Here is a 13,170-nt window from a genome sequence, read left to right as displayed (position 1 = left end):
TTCCCAGACAGTAAGGAATATACTTGTTTCTGATCAGTAAGAATCTGTTTACCCTGGTTCAAAAGACAACAATCACCCCAATTGCCATCTCTGATCATGCACCAGTCCTGCTCTCTCTGATAATTAACGCCAGTAACTTACTAAATAGGCTCTTTTTTCCAAATTACCTATACAAATTTGAAATTTCTGAATTTTCTGTCTAGTTTATGGGAAGAATATTATGCCAAGAATAAAGAATCAGTTGAAAATATAGAGATACTATGGCAGGCATTTAAGGCAGTTGCTCGGGGAGAAATTATAGCCTTCTTGGTTAAAACAAAGAAGGCAAATAACTATTGGTTGCAACTCTACAAATCAGGTCATCAACAAATACCAAATATATATTTATCAGAATAATAATAGTGAGAACTGGAAACGGTATTTAGATGCTAAAAAAGAGGGATGACTGGTGCATGGCGAGAGAAACACAAGCAGAAATTAGGCGGAATAGTAAGTTCATGTCCTATGGTAATAAGACAGGGAAATTCCTAGCTAAAATGATCAATTTTCAGAAGTCGGGTAAAAATATAACTTCCATTAAAGTAAAAGATAAAGTCCTTACTCAGCCATTAGAGATTATTAAGGAATTTCAACAATACTTTCAAAACCTGTATGGGGAGAAAGAAGTTGAATGCCGGAATAAGGAGCAGTTTTGGGAAAGAATTAAGATCCCTTAAGTTAAGAAGGAGGACTTAGAAATGTTAAATACTCCAATAATCAAGGAGGAAATTAGTAAGGCCATCAACAAACTAAAACTTAATAAAGCTTCTGGCCCGGATGATATCCCGGGGGAATTATATAAGATTATTGGGGGCAAGATTACACCAACGCTTAGAGATGTATACAACTCTTTTCTTATTGTGGGGAAAGTTCCAACGAAATATTTTAATGAATCCAGGATTATCCTGATACCAAAACAGGGGAAATATTTTAAAATGTATGGAGTCCTATAGGCCAATTTCTTTGTTGAATGTGGACTATAAATTAATAACGCATATTTTAGCCAACAGATTACAGATAGCTATTGCCCCACTGGTCCATTCAGATCAAACTGGATTTATGAAAGGTAGGACATTAGTGAAGAATATTAGGAAATTGGAACTGGCAATAAATTATTGTGATATAGCTAATAATGGGGGGTCTTTTTTGGCCAGAGATGCTGCTATTATATCTATAGACACACATAAGGCTTTCGACTCCCTGATCTGGAACCACATGTTTACTACCATCGTAAAGTTTGGAATCAAAGGTAGTTTTGTGAATATTATTACTTTTCTATATAATACGCCCCAAGCTGCATTAGTCATCAATTCTACAGTTTCGGATAAGTTCATCTTACAGCGGGGGACCCCCTGCTTTTCAATCTATCCTTGGAACCCTTAGCCATATACCTTAGAGAATATCTAGAAGGAATCACCATTGGTCAATTCAGAATTCAACAAGCAATTTATGCTGCTGATCTTCTTATTTTTACGCAAAATTTGGAGAATAATCTTTCCTTAATTGTAGAGGTTTAAGATTGATTCCAGACCTTTACGGGTTTTGGAATAAATAAGACTAAATCAGAAATACTCTGGTTAATTAAAAATAAGGACTCGCCTACGACACCATTTATGGAAGCAAAGGAACATATTACGTATCTGGGTCTGAAATTTGCGCGGGATCCAAGGAAATGGTATAGTTTAAATTTTCTTCCACTTATTGTATCCCTTAAAGAAGATGTAGAAAGATGGATGAATCTACCCTTATCTTTATCCGGTAGAATCCAGCTAATTAAAATGATCTCATTACCTAAATTCTTTTATACATTTAAGGCTATGCCACTCCTCCTATTAAAAAGAGTCTGATTAATAAATACATCAGGCAATTTATTTGGAAGAATAATCGATCCAGGATAGCCATGAAACGTATGTTTTCTGGGAAGAAGGATATCGGACTGGCTATCCCGGACCTGGAAGCCTATAATTTAGCTGCTAATATGAAATATGTAGTAGACTGGTTTTTAGAGTCAGATCATTTCTCACTTTATGACATAGAGGAAGGGTTAGCTGCACCACTCTCTTTAAAAGCCCTTGTTCACATGCCCTTTTCCAAAATCCCCAAAACGATTAAAGAACTAATAATCATTGAACATAAGAGCTTGGCGTAAGTTCTGCATAAGAACTGGCTCCAATTTTCGGGTCTCTCCTTGCCTAACTATTAGGGGGAATCCAGAATTCTCGGAGGGATATGATTCCTTAAGATTTGTGAGTTGGACTAATGCATGGGTTAAATACATGATCCAGCTAATTAATACAGCGGAGAGTAGGGTTAAAACCTTTAATGAATGTAAAATAGAATTTGGGATTACCAATTCCCAATTCTTTGCATTTTTGCAACTTAGGCATTATGCTGAACAGATCTTAAGGATACCGAACCTGGAATGGAACAATCAAGCTTTAAAGCACAGCCTATCGTTATTTAGTATAGGGAAACTTTCCATTTCACCTATGTATGGGGCCTTATTAGCTAGTTATGAATTAAGTAATATCAGATACCTTACCTTTAAAATGGAGGGACTGCCCGACCATCTCAATGGAGACAGAACTTCTGACAGGTTTGGTTAAGAGAGTTGGGGAAGCAATGAGAGGGGAATACTATAGAGAACAACAAAATAGATTTCTCCTGTTAAGTGTAGTCAGTCCACGGGTCATCCATTACTTATGGGATTATATCTCCTCCCTAACAGGAAGTGCAAGAGGATCACCCAAGCAGAGCTGCTATATAGCTCCTCCCCTCTACGTCATACCCAGTCATTCTCTTGCACCTAACTAATAGATAGGACGTGTGAGAGGACTGTGGTTGTTAAACTTAGTTTTTATTTCTTCAATCAAGTTTATTTTAAACAGCACCGGAGTGTGTTGTTTCTTCTCAGGCAGCATTAGAAGAAGAATCTACCTGAGTTTGTGTATGATCTTAGCGGTCGTAACTAAGATCCACTTGCTGTTCTCGGCCATTCTGAGGAGTGAGGTAACTTCAGAACAGGGGATAGCAGGCAGGTTTCACCTGCAAGGAGGTATGTTGCAGTATATTATTTTCTAAGGAATGGAATTGACTGAGAAAATACTGCTAATACCGATGTAATGTAAGTGCAGCCTTAAATGCAGTAGTAGCGACTGGTATCAGGCTGATATGTATGCATGTTTACACTGAGGTATTTCTGGGGAATGGAACTTCACTAAGAAAATACTGTATATATTTAAGTAATATTTGAGCCTCCACTGCAGTGAAAGCGACTAGCAGCAGGCTTATTAATAACATTTCATAATTTTATTTTTAAAACGTTTACTGGCATGTTAACTGTTTTTTTCTGAGGTACTTGGTGATAAAACTTTATGGGCATGATTTTTACCACATGGCTGTCGTTTGTTTCTGAATAAAATCAGTATACTGAGCTTCCCCACTGTTGTAATATGAGTGGGAGGGGCCTATTTTAGCGCTTTATTGCGCAGTAAAAATTCAGTCACAGTATTCCTATTTCTTCCTCCATGATCCAGGACTTCTCTACAGAGCCCAGGGGTCTCCAAAACTAGTTTTGAGGGAGGTAATCGCTCACAGCAGACCTGTGAGAGTGTGTTTTGACTGTGATAAAAACGTTAATATTAAATTGTTATCCGTTTTTGGGTACTAAGGGGTTAATCATCCATTTGCTGGTGGGTGCAATCCTTTGCTAACTTAATGCATTTACTGTGAAAATTTGGGTACTAAACCTGGGTTCTTACCTAAGGTAGTCACTAACAGGAATATCAATCAAGAGATTGTTGTTCCATCATTGTGCCCTAACCCTTCTTCAAAGAAGGAACGACTTCTGCACAATCTGGACGTCGTCCGTGCCCTGAAATTTTATTTGCAGGCAACTAAGGATTTTCGTCAAACTTCTTCCCTGTTTGTCGTTTATTCTGGACAGAGGAGAGGTCAAAAAGCTTCGGCTACCTCTCTCTCTTTTTGGCTTCGTAGCATAATACGTTTAGCATATGAGACTGCTGGACAGCAGCCTCCTGAAAGGATTACAGCTCATTCTACTAGAGCTGTGGCTTCCACTTGGGCCTTTAAGAATGAGGCCTCTGTTGAACAGATTTGCAAGGCTGCAACTTGGTCTTCACTTCATACTTTTTTTCAAAATTTTACAAATTTGACACTTTTGCTTCTTCGGAGGCTGTTTTTGGGGGAGAGGTTCTACAGGCAGTGGTTCCTTCCGTGTAAAGATCCTGCCTTTCCCTCCCGTCATCCGTGTACTTTTAGCTTTGGTATTGGTATCCCATAAGTAATGGATGACCCGTGGACTGACTACACTTAACAGGAGAAAACATAATTTATGCTTACCTGATAAATTCCTTTCTCCTGTAGTGTAGTCAGTCCACGGCCCGCCCTGTTGTTTACGGCAGGTCTAAAAAATTTTAACTTAAACTCCAGTCGCCACTGCACCCTATAGTTTCTCCTTTCTCGTTTGGTTTCGGTCGAATGACTGGGTATGACGTAGAGGGGAGGAGCTATATAGCAGCTCTGCTTGGGTGATCCTCTTGCACTTCCTGTTAGGGAGGAGATATAATCCCATAAGTAATGGATGACCCGTGGACTGACTACACTACAGGAGAAAGGAATTTATCAGGTAAGCATAAATTATGTTTTTATATCAAGTGTATGTTACTCCGAAGTCTCTTGCATCCTGGGTAAGAGGAGGAGATAGGTTGTCTTGTATTAGATGTAAATACGAGTGGGCTGATATGTACCATATGTTCTGGTCTTGCCCAGTGATTCAGAGATTTTGGGGTAAAATCTCGTTTTGGTTAACAAAAATCGTACAGTCCCATATTCATATTACATGTCAGAATGTGTTCTTCCTAATAACTTATGACGAAGTGGGGCAGAATCCCCTATTACTAAACAGTCATTCTCTTAGGTAGGAAATTAATCCTGAAGGACTGGCAATCTCATAAGGAGCCTAAATTTTCTGAATTTAAAAAGGAGGGTGTACAGTATCAACTGTTTCTGGAACAGATTAAAGTCCAAATGGAAGTGAATATAGAGGCCTTATTCTCTAAATGGGGAAAATATATTAACCATTTTCTTGGTATTATTATCCAATGAATTATCTCCCCCTTTAGAGACTCAGTATTTATACAGGAGTCCAATTTAAGGGAGAATGGAAATGTCCTTAGGCTGAGCGTCCGGGAGGAGGGCTTTTTTTCCTCGTGTGTGTGTGTATGGTTGGATGGCAGAAGGGGGGGAACAATTGGGAGGAAAATAGCTAACAATATTTGCACAGATATATATATAATAATCTAGTAACGGGTTATGAAGTTTAGGTCATGGTCCTTTTTAATGGATAACTTCTAAGTATGCTAGTTGAAGACAAAATTAGAGTATACTTACCCCACTTATTATGGTAACAGAGTTTCGGAAAATCAAGCAGAGGGAAAAGTAGTCTTCTTGTTTATTTTTATAAACTGTCCGAAGTAGGGAACTCTTGTAAAAGGTTCCATTTGTATCTTTTCTGGCTTTGTAAACCCGTTTTGTGTGAGTAAAATTTATGTATGTATATTTTTGTTTTGTAAAACCTTGTTATATTGTTGGTTAAAATAAAAATAATAAATAAATTATGCAATAAAATGAATATTAGTCCAAAGGGGTTAGAAGTACTGAAGAGCACTGCAGGTCTTGGGCAGAAACTGCTGCTCATCAGGAAGCGCTAGTTGCCCAACCCCAGCTGTGTAACGAGAGCTTTTCATAGGATCAGTAGCAGCTTTCATTTTGAGCCAGCAGTGCTCTGAGTCCCAAGCGGTACTTCACTAAGTTTACCCCTAAGGTGCTGGGTCGCTAGTCGTAAAGTGACAGTAGCACCAGATTTTTTTTTTTTTTTTTAAAAAAGGTAGATAATCCCTTTATTACCCATTCCCCAGTTTTGCATAACCAACAGTTATAAAATACACATTTACCTCTGATTAGCTCTGCAAACTGCCTCTTATTTCAGTTTTTGACAGACTTGCATTTTAGCCAATCATTGCTCACTCCTAGGTAACTTCACGTGTGTGTGAGCTCAATGTTATTTACATGACACATGAACTAATGCCCTCTAGTAGTGATAAACTGTCAAAATGCATTCAGATTAGAGGTGGCCTTCAAGGTCTAAAAATTAGCTTATGAACCTACCTAGGTTTAGCTTTAAACTAAGAATACCAAGAGAACAAAGAAAAATTAGTGATAAAAGTAAATTGGAATAAGTTTAAAATTACATGCCCTATTTGAATCATGAATGTTTATTTTGTACTTGACTGTCCCTTTTCAAATGACAACATATTTTTAGATTATAATGGCCTTTTAGCTATGTTATTGTTTAGATGATTGTATTGTAGGATGGAAACTTCTGTTTGGCATGAATGTTTGTCCCATGTGCTCATTTTAATTTTTTTATTTATTGCAGGTTCTGTCATAGCTGTCTCTTTAAAGATGAACAATTAAACTTATATACACACACGGTGCGCACAGGGAAAAAAGCTGATTATGGCAGAAGTGCAGCATTTTTCTTCGACTACCTTGAACGATAAACATGGATGTAATTTGGATTTATGACCTCTGGCTGCTATTTTAAGTGTTGTGTTGCTGTGTGTCAATAAAGCTTTGACTTCTCTTACATGGGTGTGTGTTTTTTTTTATTTTTGTCTCTTTACAATATGAAATGTTTACGTTCTACAGTTATAAACCTCTTGCTCTCGAGGAACATCAGTATTTGCATTGCTAGATTCTGGTGATCTATGATGACATCTAACTCATTGGGGACTTGGATGAAGGCAGAGGCTCATGCTTGGGGTGGAACATGAGCATTTGGAGGGTCATGAAGCACCCACAATGGATAGAGGACAACAGGCTTTTTTTAGTAGGTTGTATTACTGTAATCTGGATCACCAGCAACCTTGGGATTGATCACTTAGCACCTGCTGCTAGTAAACCCTTGGCTTTGATAAATGACCCCTAGTGGTCAAATGATGTGAACAGTCAGAAAATATTATATCAAAGCGCCAAAATAAGGCAGGGTTCAGAATAAAACCAAAATTGCTTTCAGCTTAAATAATAAAAAGTTTTATTAGAAACAATCTATATTCTAAAGATGGCTGGTGTCGCTATCTTAGATACCATACAAATTCTGGTATACATACAATAAAAACAATTCCTGATGATCGTACAATAAAAACACTTTAACATACAATAAATCATCTTACATGGATCCACGTATTACAATATCAAATCCTAAACTAAGACAGAACATTAAAATTGGATGTCTTTGAACAATGCTTGAAAAATGAAACAGAGAAAGACCGGATTGGTAAAAGATCTGACTTGTTTTATGAAGCAGTGATCCCTTTTCCAGGTTCCCTGCTGTTAGCGTGTTTTGAACGAGTGGATATTAGCTAATATTAATAAGGTTTTCACTTATCAGGTTCCCTGTTATAATGCGTGTGTTTTTAAGCCTTAGCTTGCAAAAATCTCTTATGTTTTTATATATCTCTTCCGAGGTTCGGTGGAGACGTTCCACTGCCGGATTGGAAAACGATAGTTATTATGCTAGTTTAAGCAGTGTGTGAAAGGTGGGTGTTCTCTTAAGGTGCCAATCTAAATGGTAGAGTGATGTTAATAGAGATAAAACTTATCCGGAAAGGAAATGTTGAAAAATCTAAGCGTAATGTTGCTTATCTACAGTCAGTAGGTGAATTAACTAAATAAACCAGTGAACAAGACTCCTAAACTCAGAGATTGCAAAAAATAAAACTAAAACAAATCAACAGTATATGCTCACATATATCTGTGTGTGTTGTGCAATTAAAAGAAATCAGTGGTGACAATTCCTCAAACTCCACTAGTGACCAACATGATTACAGCCGAATAAACAAATACACAGTGCATCAAAAAAGTCAATAATAAAAACCAAGTCAATGGTAAAAACAAGTGTTGGGGTGCATCAAATAAAATGTAGATTTGAATCCTCTTTCAGTGCTTCAGATAAGGCTATGTGCGGTTTTAATCCTTATGGTGGGGATTGGGCTTCACGTTAATGAACAGTTTACAGCTCCAGCGTGACCCGGATGTTAAATCCTTCTGCCAAAAAAATATAAAATAGTGCAGATTGTTTTCAACAGATGAAAAGATTAGATTGCTACTTAACAGTCAAACTGTGTATTTGTTTATTCGGCTGTAATCATGTTGGTCACTAGTGGAGTTTGAGGAATTGTCACCACTGATTTCTTTTAATTGCACAACACACACAGATATGTGAGCATATACTGTTGATTTGTTTTTGTGTTTTATTTTTTGCAATCTGAGTTTAGGAGTCTTGTTCACTGGTTTATTTAGTTAATTCACCTACTGACTGTAGATAAGCAACATTACGCTTAGATTTTTCAACATTTCCTTTCCGGATTAGTTTTATCTCTATTAACATCACTCAACCATTTAGATTGGCACCTTAAGAGAACACCCACCTTTCACACACTGCTTAAACTAGCATAACTATCGTTTTCCAATCCGGCAGTGGAACGTCTCCACCGAACCTCGGAAGAGGTATATAAAAACATAAGAGATTTTTGCAAGCTAAGGCTTAAAAACACACGCCTTATAACAGGGAACCTGATAAGTGAAAACCTTATTAATATTAGCTAATATCCACTCGTTCAAAACACGCTATACACGCGAACAGCAGGGAACCTGGAAAAGGGATCACTGCTTCATAAAACAAGTCAGATCTTTTACCAATCGGTCTTTCTCTTTCATTTTTCAAGCATTGTTCAGACATCCAATTTTAATGTTCTGTCTTACCTTAGTATTTTATATTGTAATACGTGGATCCATGTAAGATGATTTATTGTATGTTAAAAAGTGTTTTTATTGTATGATCATCAGGAATTTTTTTATTGTATGTATACCAGAATTTGTATGGTATCTGTCTAAGATAGCGACACCAGCTATCTTTAGAATATAGATTGTTTCTAATAAAACTTTTTATTATTTAAGCTGAAAGCAATTTTGGTTTTATTCTGAACCCTGCCTTATTTTGGCGTTTTGATATATTTTCTGACTGTTCACCAGCAACCTTGGGCAACAGGGTGGTTATTGATAAGGAGTAGCAGGTTTTTAGAGCCCTATTATCCAATAAGCCATAGAGGGTCACGAAATTGTACATGTACAAAAAGTCACCCCTTTGTAATAAGGGTAGGTTGTTTGCTATCATGAGTCATTGATGGCTTTCCGCCTTGTCTCCAGGACAGATTCAGGACCCACATCACCGGCCAGCTTAAGGTTTCCAGGTTCCTTGTGTCCCACTAAGAGAGCTGGGTAAGGTGCAGGGTCAGATGTGGGGTAAGGGATCACAGGGAAATATTTCATGGATATTTGAGCACCAGACCACTTGAATAAAGCTTTAGGTGACCCAAGGGAAAACTAACTAGGCAGGGGGGGAGAGTAGACCTGAAGAAAAGGACAACTCCTAGTTAAGAATTGTCTGATTCACAGGTAATTATGAAATGTCCTGTGGGATGTTGAACACCCCCTGTTTTTGTTTTGAAAGTGCTTGTTTCACAATCTACAGGGGGGAATTCTGTAACATATATTCTATAAGGTACGACGAGTCCACAGATTCATCCTTTACTTGTGGGATATTATCCTCCTGCTAACAGGAAGTGGCAAAGAGCACCACAGCAGAGCTGTCTATATAGCTCCTCCCTTAGCTCCACCCCCAGTCATTCTCTTTGCCTACTCTAAGTACTAGGAAGGGTAAAGTGAAAGAGGTGATAAAATATTAGTTTTTAATTTCTTCAAGCAAGAGTTTTTTGTTTTAAATGGTACCGGTGTGTACTATTTACTCTCCGGCAGCAGATGGATGAAGACTTCTGCCTGGAGGATGATGATCTTAGCATTTGTCACTAAGATCCAGAACAGTTCCCACAGAGGCTGAGGGCTACAAGAAACTTCAGTGTGAGGAACGTTTTCATGCTATATAGCAGTGAGGTATGTTCAGTCATTTTTTTTTCTGGAGAGACTGTGTATTTCAGAAAGGCTGACATTATCCCCATGAGGGTAAGCAGTAATCCTAAGAGCTATAGAAGGGCATTACTAAGCTTGCATAAGGGGCTAATTAAAAAATGGTTGACACTGAGTTTTTGAATGTTTGTGGGCAAACGTGCTGTTAATGTTTTTTGGCAACTTTGAGGGTACACTTGGCTTATTTTTTGAGCTCTCAGAACCCACATGGCTAGTTCAAAACCGATCTGGTGCGGTTCTTTGAGGCTGTAAAGACAAAGTTAGATGCAGCAAGCTCCAACTCCGGAGGGCCCTTGTGGAAGTTTTGGGCCAAATCGAAGCTTTAACCCCATTTTTCCAATCCCTGAGGGCAGGTAGGCGCCACAGCAGGGCTGTGGCGAGGCGCTGGTTTTTTTTCCTCCGGATTTAGGCCTATTATCAATCCGGTTTGCACAATGAAGGGTTAAATGTTTGTTTTTCTTGTGGGGCAAACTTAACTACACAAATTGAGTCTGATATCAAAAATTTGAAAAGATTGGTGTATTTTAAAGCAGTTTTGCAGAACGTGTATGCTTTTTTTCTCTTTAAGGCGCAGTACCGTTTTTAAGATTTTTATATTTTTTTTCACTAAATAAAATGTTTTCAAGCTTGTTTGTAGTCATTACTAGCCTGTTCAACACGTCTGACATTGAGGAAAGTCAATGTTCAATATGTTTAGAAGCCATTGTGAAAACCCCCACTTAGAATGTGTCCCTCATGCACTGAAAGGTCAATTAATTGCAAAGAACATATTTTAGCTACAAAAAGTATGTCGCAGGATGATTCTCAGTCAGAAGGGAATCCGGTTATGCCATCTAATTCTCCCCAAGTGTCGCAACCATTAACGCCCCGCACAAGCGACGCCAAGTACTTCTAGTGCGTCTAATTCTTTCACCCTGCAAGATATGGCCGCAGTTATGAATACTACCCTCACAAACGTTTTATCTAAGCTGCCTGGGTTGCAGGGGAAGCGCAGTAGGTCTGGTATGAGAACAAATGCTGAGCCCTCTGACGCTTTATTAGCCATATCTGATGTACCATCACAATGTTCTGATTTGGGGGTGAGGGATTTGCTGTCTGAGGGAGATTTCTGATTCAGGAAAGATGTTCCCTCAGACAGACTCGGATATGACAGCTTTTAAATTTAAACTAGAACACCTCCGCTTGTTGCTCAGGGAGGCTTTAGCGACTTTGGATTATTGTGACCCTATTGTAGTTCCAGAGAAATTTGTGTAAAATGGACAGATTTCTAGAGCTTCCTGCCTACACTGATGTTTTTCCGGTCCCTAAGAGGATTTCGGACATTGTTACTAAGGAGTGGGATAGATCAGGTATTCCGTTCGCTCCCCCTCCTTTTAAGAAAATGTTTCCTATTTCTACCCTGGCTAAGCGTACAACTATACCTATTGAGGACAGTTGTGCCTTCAAAGATCCTATGGATAAAAAATTAGAGGCTCTCCTAAAGAAAATATTTGTTCATCAGGGTTTTCTTCTCCAACCTATAGCGTGCATTGTTCCTGTAACTACTGCAGCTGCTTTTTGGTTCGAGGCTCTGGAGGAGGCTCTTCAGGTTGAGACCCCATTAGATGATATTCTGGATAGAATTGGGGCTCTCAAGCTAGCTAATTCTTTCATTACAGATGCCGATTTTCAACTGGCTAAATTAGCGGCAAAGAATTCAGGTTTGCCATTTTAGAGCGTTATGGCTTAAGTCCTGGTCTGCTGATGGGTCATCAAAATCTAAGCTTTTAGCCATCTCTTTCAAAGGTAAGACTCTATTCGGGCCTGAACTGAAAGAGATCATTTCAGACATCACTGGAGGGAAAGGCCATGCCCTTCCTCAGGATAAGACAAATAAGATGAGGACCAAACAAAATAATTTTCGTTCCTTTCGAAACTGCAAAGGTGGTCCCTCTTCCTCTTCCCCTGCTGCAAAACAAGAGGGGAATTTTGCTCAATCCAAGTCAGTCTGGAGACCTAACCAGACTTGGAACAAGGTAAACAGGCCAAGAAGCCCGCTGCTGCCACCAAGACAACATGAAGGGGTGGTCCCCTATCTGGCTTGGGCAAGAGACGTTCAGGACTCCTGGGCTTTAGGAATCGTAACCCAGGGATATCTTCTAGATTTCATAGATTCTCCTCCAAGGGGGAGATTCCATCTTTCTCAATTGTCTGCAAACAAGACAAAAAGAAGACCTATATACCATGGGAGTGATCCGCCCAGTTCCGAAAACAGAACAAGGGCAGGGGTTTTACTCCAATCTGTTTGTGGTTCCCAAAAAAGAGGGAACCTTCAGACCAATTTTAGATCTCAAGATCCTAAACAAATTCCTCAGAGTCCCGTCTTTCAAGATGGAAACCATTCGGACTATTTTACCAATGATCCAGGAGGGTCAATATATGGCCACCGTGGACTTAAAGTATGCGTATCTACACATCCCTATCCACAAAGATCATCACCAGTTCGCCTTTCTGGATAAGCATTACCAGTTTGTGGTTCTTCCCTTCGGGTTTGCCACAGCTCCCATAATTTTCACAAAGGTGCTAGGGTCCCTTCTGGCGGTTATAAGGCCGCGGGGCATAGCAGTGGCGCCTTATCTGGACGATATCTTAATTCAGAAGTCTCACACGGACATCGTGTTGGCTTTTCTAAGATCTCACGGGTGGAAGGTGAACGTAAAAAAAAGAGTTCACTTATCCCTCTCATAAGAGTTCCATTCCTGGGAACTCTGATAGATTCGGTGGACATGAAAATTTTTCTGATGGAGGTCAGGAAATCAAAGATTTTTACCACCTGCCGAGCTCTTCATTCCCATTCTTTGGCCGTCAGTGGCTCAGTGTATGGAGGTAATCGGACTAATGGTAGCAGCACTGGACATAGTTCCGTTTGCTCGCTTACATCTCAGACCACTGCAACTACGCATGCTCAAACAGTGGAATGGGGATTATGCAGATTTATCTCCTCGGATAAATCTGGATCAAGAGACCAGTGACTCTCTTCTTTGGTGGTTGTCACAGGATCATCTGTCTTAGGGAATGTGTTTC

General features: G+C 39.1%; 1 long non-coding RNA gene across 1 annotated transcript in view; it reads left to right on the top strand.

The window, feature by feature from the left end:
- The window catches only part of LOC128640017 (uncharacterized), a 29,362-nt gene extending 22,653 nt beyond the window's left edge, over positions 1 to 6,709 (top strand). Inside the window, exon 6 of the long non-coding RNA XR_008399283.1 lies at positions 6,500 to 6,709. This is a non-coding gene — a long non-coding RNA (uncharacterized LOC128640017). The remainder of the gene's footprint in view (positions 1 to 6,499) is intronic.
- Positions 6,710 to 13,170: the final 6,461 nt, after the last annotated feature.

The sequence above is a fragment of the Bombina bombina genome, chromosome 1 (assembly GCF_027579735.1).
Source record: "Bombina bombina isolate aBomBom1 chromosome 1, aBomBom1.pri, whole genome shotgun sequence".
NCBI lineage: Eukaryota > Metazoa > Chordata > Amphibia > Anura > Bombinatoridae > Bombina > Bombina bombina.
This window is presented reverse-complemented; position numbering and strand designations above follow the sequence as displayed.